The sequence below is a fragment of the Leptinotarsa decemlineata genome, unplaced genomic scaffold (assembly GCF_025532065.1).
Source record: "Leptinotarsa decemlineata unplaced genomic scaffold, Ldec_3_MD MMD2_tig00000035_RagTag_RagTag, whole genome shotgun sequence".
NCBI lineage: Eukaryota > Metazoa > Arthropoda > Insecta > Coleoptera > Chrysomelidae > Leptinotarsa > Leptinotarsa decemlineata.
Window position 1 is genome coordinate 11,813,729 of NW_027412540.1, and position 12,840 is coordinate 11,826,568.

At 33.6% G+C, this 12,840-nt stretch overlaps 1 long non-coding RNA gene across 1 annotated transcript; it reads right to left on the reverse strand.

Annotated features, from left to right (window-relative positions):
• Positions 1-9,569: 9,569 nt before the first annotated feature.
• On the reverse strand, positions 9,570-12,582 carry LOC141481009 (uncharacterized). Its single transcript, XR_012464694.1, has 3 exons — positions 10,913-12,582; positions 10,527-10,602; positions 9,570-9,910 (listed from the first exon to the last, which is right to left on the reverse strand). It is a non-coding gene; the product is annotated as an uncharacterized lncRNA (long non-coding RNA).
• Between the last annotated feature and the right edge of the window lie 258 nt (positions 12,583-12,840).

The following is a 12,840-nucleotide window of genomic DNA, read 5'->3' on the forward strand; positions in this document are numbered from 1 at the left end:
AATTAGAATTGCTATCAATAATCAAGATGTTATACTAGATATTGCTGTGAGCTTCATTTACATAGAAGGTAAGTTCACCCCCAAATACGTAACGAAAACATGTTATCTCTCGAATAATGCAATCGCATTCCTCTTTGATGAAATTCGTTACGAAATGGGTGATGAACAAGTGGCTGTTGTTAGAAAACCCGGGATAACATCTACAATGAAAACCATGATATCATTTAGACAATCACATGCTCCCATTATTATGATCTGGCTGGGGACTTTCACAATTGAAACAAGATATCTTGGATACAAACAGTCATGTATTTAGTGGAAAACTACCACTGAAATATTTGATGGGTTTTGCAAAAGTATCTTGAATGCCAAACAGAGGTTGATTTTGATTATCGCTCGATCATTCAAAAACTCATATATAGGTGAGGTAGATGCTGATTTGGAAATTAATAAAATCGAATGGAAAATAAGGCACACTGCACCAGATGATAAACACAAGCTCAAACTTTTGAGTAGAATTAACAAAAGCGGCGTGAATGCCAAAATTAAGTTGGCTTATCGTATGTAGGACCTCTATGAACCCCCATCATGACGTGGGACTTCTTCAGACATATGAGCCATCAAAGCAACTAACGCTCTGAAAACTCCTCGTTTTGTCATCATAGCATTCCAAAGTACTACCACATCTGAAGATAGAACACAGGATGTTACAAAATTCATAACTGCCGATATCAATAGTATTCGGGTATACTTGAATTCTGAAGTTTATCCATATGAGCGTTGGAATTTGAATTTCGATAAAAAAAAAATTTTAAACAGATATGAGTGAACCTCTGATGGACAATTTAGAGAGAATCCAATATTCATCATCGATTGTTCCCATCAACCGAATGCGACAAAATCATCAACTATTGATATAAAGATTGAGTTTGAGACCAGGAAGATCAAGTTTCCAGACAACACCAAGGTATATGCATGATACAGTTTTAACATAAAATGCATTGGATGGTTCAGTTCATAGCAGATATTGACACTCTTCAAATTATTGAAACTATTTCATTTTTTCACTCTATAATGTACTGTTTTATGATCTTTTCTTTCATTCGTAATTGACTCATATCATGTATTGTAATTTTTCTTGATTATACTTTATATATATATATATATATATATATATATATATATATATATATATATATATATATATATATAAAGAGAGATTTTATCGTGTGGGTATGATATAAAAATCAAAAATGAAACAATTAGTGGACACAACATTCCAAAAGTGGGGCATACCGCGGACAATGAGGCCAATAGCCAGAAACACGTGTCCGCGGTTCGCCCCACTTTTGGAGTGTTGTGTCCACTAATTGTTTCATTACATATATTTATATATATATATACATATATATATATATATATATATATATATATATATATATATATATATATATATATATATATGCTGAACTGGTTTTTCCGGGTATATGATCCGTGTATGTGATATTATCTCTAATTTCACCGACGTTTCGACAAAATCTCATTTGTCATTATCTAGGTGTGCTGTTACGTGTTCAGAAGTTTTGTTGACCTTGCTCAACTCACTTCTTACTATAATGGTAAAATGTGAAAGCTTCAGATTTCATATTCGATACCTTAACGGGGAGATGAGGTCAACTAAGAAGAAGAAGAACTCAGGTAAAACTCAACAACATTTAAACAGTAGGTAGTAGAGGGTTTATGGACTACTCTACCTCTGAACACGTAACGAATACCATTTTACCATTATAGTAAGAAGTGAGTTGAGCAAGGTCAACAAATCTTCTGAACACGTAACAGCACACCTTGATAATGACAAATGAGATTTTGTCGAAACGTCGGTGAAATTAGAGATAATATCACATACACGGATCATATACCCGGAAAAACCAGTTCAGCATATTCCTATCCGTGAAAGCTTCAGATTTCATATATATATATATATATATATATATATATATATATATATATATATATATATTATCGAGTGTGTATGATACAAATCAAGAATGAAATAATTCGTGGACACAACACTCAAAAAATAGGGGCAAACCGCGGACACGTGTTTCTGGCTATTGGCCTCATCAGCGCGGTGCAGCCAAGTGTAAAGATGGGCAACACTTGTTTGCCAAAAGCAGGAAACAACACATACGCACGGAGTCAACAACAGAAGCCAACCGCACATTTGTGGTTCCAGTTAAAAGACCTAGAATTCCTAGGCTACATCTAACATGACCACGTAGGCAGCTATAGCTACCTGCGTGACATCCGGGTCCAGGATATAAATACAGATAGAGATTTTATCGAGTCTGTATGATACAAATCAAGAATGAAATAATTCGTGGACACAACACTCAAAAAATAGGGGCAAACCGCGGACACGTGTTTCTGGCTATTGGCCTCATCAACGCGGTGCAGCCAAGTGTGAAGATGGGTAACACTTGTTTGCCAAAAGCAGGAAACAACACATACGCACGGAGTCAACAACAGAAGCCAACCTGTTGTTGTGTCCACGAATTATTTCATTCTTGATTTGTATCATACACACTCGATAAAATCTCTATCTGTATATATATATATATATATATATATATATATATATATATATCAAGACGAGTTACTGCTTCGCTTCGAGAGGTGTTACACCTCTCGAAGCGAAGCAGTAACTCGTCTTGATAATGCCATCTGAGATGATGGCGAAACGTCGACTATCGAATAGTACACAACGGATGAACACCCGGAAAAACAACACATCATATTCTACCATCCGTGAAAACCTACATTGTAATATATATTTATATATCGCTTTATATATATTTATATATATATATATATATATATATATATATATATATATATATATATATATATATATATATATATATATATATATATATATCATATTTATATTATGGTAATCATTTTTAATTGTATATAATGGGTTTTAAATAAATAAAACATGAAAATAATACAATGTTTTTTATTTGACATTATTTATGATTTACAGGAACATACAGACTATCTAAAATAACTTCTTCCTCATAGTCCTCATTTTCCTCAATTTCCTCTCCATTTTCATCATTCAATTCAAAGTGATGAATAATCCATTCTGGTAAGTATGGTTGGAGTCTATACAGGAATCTTCTCAGGTTCAGTTGAATCATAACCTCACAAAGTTGACACAATTCCAATTCATTATCCAAAAATTTTTCACAAACTTTTGCACCATTCCAATAGTTTTTAGCATCACGAAGACACAATTCGACTTGTGTATTTACATAATACATAAATACATAGCATTTACTCATATCGTAATTGCTTGCATGTTCGGCTCCATCACCCAACACCTTCAATTCAGACGACAAATGTTGAACCGATGATTTGAGATCTACAACGTCAATCCAATCTTGACTCGCATACTGCATCTACATCTTTGAAAGGTGGAACTGAAATCGAATAAAAAACAATAAATAACCTCCAATTTGTTTCCATGATATAATACTCACATTCCCATTTTATTTGTAGTTATAAAGTGAGTGTATTCAACTATGTTAGTAATGTTTATATTTCCATATAATCAATATCTAAATAATCTTATATATGATTATTAATAAAACAAAAAGAAATTCATTATAAATAATTACTATTAATATTCAATCATATTGAATTTGACAAGAGATCGCGTTTTCATGCCAGCAAAACTTTGTGGGCTCTGACCTAAATACACCATCGTATATTTACCACCCGATGAGTTGATACAAGCTATATCATCATCACTGAATTGCAACGAAATTCGTTTTGGTAGCCATGTTTTGAATAATTTATCATTGCTCACATCTTTCAAAGATAATAAAATTGATTCACCAAACCTTGTAGAATGAGTTGACATATTTTCAATTATGTACACTTCATCAATTGGCAATGATGATAAGGCCTTCTGCTCTAATATTTCAACCTCCTGTTCAATCAAATTATTGATTTCATTCAAGTCTACTTTCGAAACGGACATGATGAAAATATGTATGAAAATATAAACAATTTCCAACAGAAAAATACACTCACCGTCTTCCTTCTATTACGACCTGAATAACACTCTACCAATTGCTAACTGCTGCAGAACTGACATAAGCAACACTTGTCCGCTTCTTAAATACATCATACCCACCTCCCAGATACATGCGCCAACGCAACGTCTCAACACTGGATGCGTTAGCAGATGTGTCGATACGAACAAGCCGTGGTCGTTGCGCTCTCGAAGAGGGTAGACGTTAACACATTCCTCGCCGCCTGCGTGTCACCATCGATCGTGAGGGTAGAGCGATGCATTACGTCACAGCCTTCACCGCATCGAGACAGAGGTGAGGACATACCGATGAATACGCATTACTCAGCCATACGCCGTGGAGTGCACATCTCGCTCTCCTACTGCTGAACGGTTGCAGCTGTCACACCACTAACTTGGTGGGCTCACACCGATGGAACATTCATTACTTGGAGGATCTTTGAAGTATGAAGACGTATGTTTGTATACAGACATGCACATGAAAAACCCTGTACCTTGCCTGCTGTGACGTCACACCGCTTAGTGGACTCACACCGATGAAACATTCATTACTTGGATGATCTTTGAAATACCAAATGCAATTACGTCATTAAATCACACACACACACAAAATCTCGAAAAAATTCTGAATGGTCCATGCACCAGACACTACGTCATAGTGGTGGGGGGAGGCCGAGAATCAGCTGTAAATATCTACTCATAACTATATTGTAAAAGAGAGGTTGTCGTGAAGAATTCAAGTTATCAAAAATTAATTTGTGTGAAACTTTGCATTAGATTTTCAAAATCATCCACCAATATACAGGATATCGAACAGAAGCGTGACATGAAAGTTATGTTTTTTCAAATGAAATATTCCATGTAGCTTTTCGAATTCAGGTTTCGCCAGAAAAATACTTTTGAAATATATGAATTCATTTGAGCTCGTTCTTTTCCTGGATTCTTGTAAATCATCCTGACAAATTAACTGGTTTGTTTTCAGTTTGGCTGCCCTCGAAAATGAAAAACCCGATTTTCTTTGAATACGTGCAAAGAAATGTGGTTTTTAGAATTTTTTTCATGTCGCATATGGGATGAATATTTCCATAATGTGTGAAATTTTGAGATCCACTGGTAACATAATAAGTAGATTGATAATTTACCTTCATTTACCGTTACGTAGTCTACACGTCGTCTTGATTTCAAACAGGTTGGATCCTGGCTCCCTTACCCTTTGGACTGATGGTTACGTAGTCTTCACTACATTCTGTTGCATTCCGTCATCTTGCCTTTAGTGATACAATTTTGAATAAAATAATCATCGGAATCAAAAACAGGACTGCGACGATGAGAGTGAGAATAACGTATGATGATCTCATGACATTAAATTTAGTTTTGACAGCCATAAATAGACAAAATAATGCCTATTCTGTTTCACGAGGGTAGTCGTCAGCAATTAGAAATTGACTGAAACTTTCTAGGATTTTGAAATTAGTGCGTTTGTCGGACCGGAACCACTTGACTACGGAATCTGTAATGGACAGTGAAATTATACGGTGGTGACATGTACCTGGAACGGACCCGCCTTGGGCGAAAAGTGATGCAAATCGATTGTGTAGGAAACCCGCATAATATGTTACGTAAATCTAGCTCTTTCTATCTTATGGTGGGTAATGGAACAGTTACTACAAAAAATAAGTTTTGTCATTTTTTGTCATACTGTGGCACTTTTTCCATGAAATTGTAAATTTAACAATTTACTATGGTGATATGTTCGGTAGCAACTTTCCGAAAGATCTTAACCTACAAATTTCCATCGGTGTGAACCCACCAAGTTAGTAGTGATGTGACGTCACAGCAGCAGCAACCGTTCAACGGTAAGAGAGCCAGATGTTCACTTCACGACGTGTGGCTGAGTAATGCGTATTCATCGGTCTGCCCTCACCTCTCTCGATGCACTGAAGGCTGTGACGTAACGCATCACTCTAGCCTCGCTATCGATGGTGACACGCAGGCGGCCGAGGACTGTGCTAACGTCTGCCCTCCTCGAGAGCACAACGACCACTGCCGGTTCGTATCGACATCTGTTATTGCATCCAGTTGGGAGGTGGACTTGGCTGTGACGTCACGCATCTCTAGTGGGTGGCAACTAGCAATGTGAACCTTTCACGGTTTCATGGTGGGGGTGACTTGCGCTGTTCAACATAAAAGAAATGTCTGGCACACTATGAAATCAGTGGACGAATACATTTGCAGTAAGCAGTAAGTGTTATTCAGTTCGTAATAGAAGGAAGACGGTGAGTGTATTTTTCTGTTGGAAATTGTTTATATTTTCATACATATTTTCATCACGTCCGTTTCAAAAGTAGACTTGAATAAAATCAATAATTTGGTTGTACAGGAGGTTGCAATACTAGAGCAAAAGGCTTTATCATCATCACCAATTGATGAAGTATACAGGGCTTTTCATGATGAGCGTTAATTAGCCGTTTCTGGCAAACTATTCAACGGATTGACCTGAAAATTTCACAGTATGCATGAGTCAATATGACCTACACACCTAAAAAAATTTAGACGGAGCGGCGTTGTCGCTTCTACTATAAGATAGCGGCTTCTTTGATTTTTCAAATGGAACACCCTGTATATAATCATATTGATCATATTATGATTCATTATCACTGTGTCGAAAAATTCATATACTATTTTTCTATACCTATATCTATTACCGTTTAGAAGATATTAATTAACTTCGATATTTTTTTTACCAAACATGAACTTTTATAAATGCTGATAATCTTGAACTCTCTTGCACTAAAACGATCAAATTCGAAATGGAGTGAAGTGATACTATGAGGATCTGCACTCCGAGTCATATTTCCATTTACCTCTCACAGGGTCTTCAAAAAATACAGATACTTTGATCTCATGAAAAAATGAGTGGAACTCGATTTTTTCAAACGGAAAACCCTGTATATTTCAACATTTTTGAGCTCTACATCCAATTTTGGATGTATAGTGTTCGGATAACACTATTTCTATTTTGAACCATTTTTGAGATGAACTGTTTCAAACGGAAATTGGCATGATTTTCTTGTTTGATGTTTCTCAATTAGTCACAGATAATACAATGAAATAATAATTATTGAAATACTCCTCAACCATCGAATGAAACTTCTCTTCAAACAATAGTTTTATTAACGCTGAAACACTAACTGAAAATAATAAACCCATAAATTAATGAGTCAATTCAATCGTCAGTGTATTTCAGAATATGTTCAAACACATATCCACCTCCACTCAAACAAACATGTAATCTCTCCAAAAGATTGGCATGTGTAGCGCTTCTGAACAAGTCTGGAGTGAAACTATTGAAAGCAGTTGTAACTCTCGATTTCATATCTACCATTGTTGTTATTGGAGTAGAGTGAACCATATTTTTAATGAAACCCCACACGAAATAATCCAATGGATTGCCATCTGGTGTTCTAGGAGGCCAAAGAAAAGGTCCATTATTACCAAACCATCTGTCTTCGAAAATTTCGGTGATAGCTTCGCTGATTGAATGAGAATTATGGGGTGGAGCACCATCCATTTAGTACCATACACGTTCCCTTCCTGGTCTATTATTTGAAATCATTTGAATTCCATTCCTCAGTAAATCTTCATATTTTGATGCATTCAAATTATCATCATAAAACTCGATATAAAAAATTGACTCATTCTTAATGGCACAAAATACATTGAGTTGTCATCTTTTTGAAAACCCCTTTGGCGGACAACATGAAGATTTTCTGGCGCCCAATCATGACTGTTGTGTCTATTGAAAACTCCATTTTTTGTGAACTTGGGAAAGAAATGTTCATCCTCTTGAGTCTTGACAAGTAATCATTCAAAGAATTCCACTCTACGAGGTGAATCAGTCTCTTCCAAATGTTGGACACAGTAGAACTTATAGGGATGCCATTTATGCTTATTAAGAATTCGACAAATTTTCACGTAGGGTATACCTATTTCCCTTCCAGCCTCGTGCAGAGAAGCATTTGGAAATGCATGAAAGTATCCCAAAACTGTAATACCATTGTCATCATCATCCACTTTAGTCTTCTTACGAATGATTTTTGGACGGAAGGTTCCATTCAACCTACAGTTTTTCAGTAGTAGATTTATCACATTATTATTCGGCTTCGAAAGTTGTGGATATCTTTCATGAAATACTCGGCATGTTCTACTTGCAATTCTATTGCACTCACCATAAATCATTAATAAATTCCAGAAATCTTCATTACTATGACCTAATCTTGACATTATTCTATTATAATTGGTAGCTATCACAATCAGTCAAAACCACCAACGAAAATCTGACGTTGAATAATTGGTTTATTTATTTTTCCAAAGCACACTATTAGACCAATAACTCAATGTATACAAATTGTAACTTTTTCTAAGGTAGGTACATACCAATTTCGAATTGACTGATCTGAGACAGTTGAAAAACTGTATCAAAAAGAAATATTACTAAGTATAATAAAAAAATGTTGAATATCCAAAATAAGTGATGAATTCAAAAAACGAGCACGAAAAGCACGTCAGTTTCCGTTTGAAACAGTTTATCTCGAAAACAGTTCAGAATATAAATAGTATTATCTGAACAAAGTCAATATAAAATTGGATATAGAGCTTAAAAATGTTGAAATATACAGGGTGTTCCATTTGAAAAAATTGAGTTTCACTAATTTTTTCATGAGATCATAGTATCTGCATTTTTTGAAGACCCTGTATGAGGCAAATGAAGATATTACTCGTAGTGAAGATCCGCATAGTATCACTCCACTCCATTTCAAATTTGATCGTTTTAGTGCAGGAGAGTTCAAGATTATCAGCATTTATAAAAGTTCATGTTTGGTAAAACAAATATCGAAATTAATTTATATCTTCTGATCGGTAATAGATAATTATAGGAAAATAGTATATGAATTCGTTGACAAAGTGATATGATATTATATACGGAATGTTCCATTTGAAAAATAAAAGAAGCCGCTACTTTATAGTAGGGGCGACAATGCCGCTTCGTCTAAAATATTCCAGGCGTGTAGGCCATATTGACTTATGCATACTGTGGAATTTTCAGGTTAATCCGTTGAATAGTTTGCCAGAAACGGGTAATTGCAATAGGGTGGCATTGGGAAAGACTATTCGGGACAGCAAATTCAAAGTTTGTATACGAAAACTATAAATTATAATAACTTATTTAAATTATAATAACTCATTTAAAGCATTATGACTGGACAACATTCTATGATATTCAAGATACAAATAAATTAGCTGAAACTCTTATGAAAGTAGTGAAAACAAATATAGATACTAATACTCAAAAAATTAAAATAAATGCTAAAAACAAACATCCAAAACAGTGGATTACAAATGGTCTGGTAAAATCTTTAAACAAGAAAGACACACTTTATAAATAACATAAGAAAAACCCAAATGATTTATTTAAAAAACATGAATTTATTAATTATAAAAACAATTTGACAACACTGATCAGAACAGCCAAACGTAACTACTACCAAAATAAAATTGATGCATCTAAACATAATTTAAAAATTCTGTGGAACACTGTAAGTGAACTCACAGGCAAAACAGAAACAAATAACTATATAACAGAAATACATAATGTTCAAGGAAACTCTATCACTGATTCTTTTGAAATAGCTACGGAATTCAATAACTATTTTTCCAATGTAGGACCAGAACTTGCTAATAAAATACCGCGGAATTCAAATTGTAAACATTCTTACAAATCACTACCTCATTCAATTTTCTTGGAACCTGCAACAGAAGAAGAAGTTATCAACACCATGAAATCTTTAAAAAACAAAAAATCACCGGGTTACGACGAAATTACCGCAGAATGTTTGAAGGAAATTGCAAATGAGATTGCAACACCACTGTGTTATTTAATAAACAATATTGTTTAAAGGTGTATACCCTTCTTGTTTTAAATTATCAATTGTAGTCCCATTACATAAAAAAGGAAGTGAAACTGAAGTTTCCAATTATAGACCTATCTCCCTGATTTCTAACTCTGCAAAAATATTTGAAGAAATTTTGAAAATTCGTATAACAAAATACTTAAATAAATATAATTTAATATCAGAACATCAATTTGGGTTCAGGGAAGATAGGTCAAAAAATCGTTATGCATTTTCTTGGATGTTGCAAAGGCATTTGACACAGTGTCTCATAATAGGATGTTGGGAACTTTACAGGATTTAGGTTTCAGGGGCAGTGTTTATAATTTGATGGTAAGCTATTTAGCTGGAAGAAAGCAAAAAGTCAAAATAAATGATAAATTAAGTGAAGAAACTTCAATAACATATGGTGTGCCGCAAGGTACGGTTCTAGGGCCGACTCTGTTCACCATTTATATTAATCATTTACTTACCTTGAATACTGAAGGTTTCATTATTAGTTTTACAGATGACACGGCTGTTTTTTATCAGAGTGAGTCATGGGCTGACCTACAACAAAAAATTAATCAAGATTTTATTCACATTATAGACTGGTTTGATTATAATTTAATAACTGTTAATTACTCAAAAACGTGTTCTGTTCCATTTAGTTGTTATGAAAATGGTTTAGCAGACTTTAATGTTGTACAGTTACATGTCAACAATAAAAAAATAGAAATAAATAGAGTCAGATATATAAAATTTTTAGGTATAACAATTGACGATACTATGAAATGGAATATACATATACAAAATGTAATTAAAACATTAAGGCCTATGCTATATAAAATAAAATTTCTGAACCGATACTTAGACTTACCTGTGATAAAGATTGTATATTACTCTCTGGTTGAATCTAGGCTAAATTACGGAATATTGGGATGGGGTGGAGCCGCAAACTGTCATTTGTCCAAACTTGAGACTCTACAAAAAAGATTCCTGAAAATAATATTTGAAAGGGACATGTTGTATCCTACAAACCTACTTTATCAAGAGGCTAAAATATTTGATATTAGTCAGTTGTACTACATACAGTTAGTGTATTTTCAATATAAACATAAACGTCACGATTATATAGACCACGTACATAACACTAGAAATAAAGTAAAAAAATTGATCAAAACAGAACTGACACTCAAAACAATTGGTCATCGAAGTCATTTGCATTCAGCTAGTCGAGCCTATAATATACTTTCGGAGTCCATTCGACAGGCAGAACATTTTAAAAAATTTAAAAAATTAATTAAAAAATTCGTTTTGGACGAACGACATCAAATTAATTTGTTACTAAGAGCCTGACGTCCTAGTAACATGGTATGTTATTCTTTTTTTGTATTGGCAAATCCTGTTGTTTGCAATGGTTTGTAGTTCTTTTTGTTAATTATTATTTTTATTAACTACTACATGCGAAAGTTTTATTTACTGTCTAGATTATTTCTTCTGTATTTCTTTTTTGTTTGTTGCTATAGTTCATTTCATAAAATACGTATATTTTTTAATCGAAAATTTTGGCAGTCTCATCGCATACAAGCTCTGCTTTCGCGATGTTCTGTGTTGGTGTTTATTTGTATATTATATATAATATAATCGATGTAAATTAGCATGTGAACAATTGACAAATAAACATATTATTATTATTATTATATAATTAAGAATATGTCAACTTATTCTACAAGGGTTGGAAAATCAACTTTATTAACTTAAGAAGATGTGAGCAATGATAAATTATTTGAAACATGGCTACCAAAACGTATTTCGTTGCAATTCAGTGATGACGATATAACTTGTATCAACTAATCGGGTGGTAAATATACGATGGTGTATTCAGGTCAGAGTCCGCAAAGTTTTGCAGGTATGAAAACGCGTTCTCTAGTAAAATTCAATATGATTGAATAATAATAGTAATTATGTATAGTGAATTTCTTTTTGTTTTAATAATATTCATATATTAGATAATTCAGATGATAATTATATGGAAATATAAACATTACTAACTTAGTTGAATACACTCACTTTATAAGTACAAATGTGAGTATTATATCGTGGAAATAAGTTGTAGGTTGCTAATTGTTTTTTTTCTATTTGATTTCAGTTCCACCATTCAAAGATGTGGATGCAGTATGCAAGTCAAGATTGGATCGATGTTTTATATCTCAAATCATGGGTTCAACATTTGTCGTCTAAATTGAAGGTGTTGGGTAATGGAGCTAAACATGCGAGCAATTATGATATGAGTGTATGCTATGATGAAAAACAAATCGAATTATGTCTTCGTGATGCTGAGAACTATCGGAGTGGCGCTGAAGTTTGTAACAAATTTTTGGATAATGAATTGGAATTGTGGCAACTTTGTGAGGTTATGATTGAACTGAACCTGAGAAGATTCCTGTATAGTCTCCAACCATACTTGCCAGAATGGATTATTCATCACTTCGAATTGAATGATGAAAATCGAGAGGAAATTGAAGATGGTCGCGAAAATGATGACTATGAGAAAGGAGTTATTTTGATAGCCTGTATGTTCCTGTAAATCATAAATGATGTCAAATGAAAAACTTTGTATTATTCTCATGTTTTATTCATTTAAATCCCATTAAATACAATAGAAAATGATGAAGTCAGTTACAAATGAAAGGAAAAATAAATAATAAATAATATTAATTTAAAGAGTGTCAAAATCTGCTGTGAACTGAACCATCCAATGCATTGTATGTTAAAACTGTATCATGCAAAATTAATGCATATACT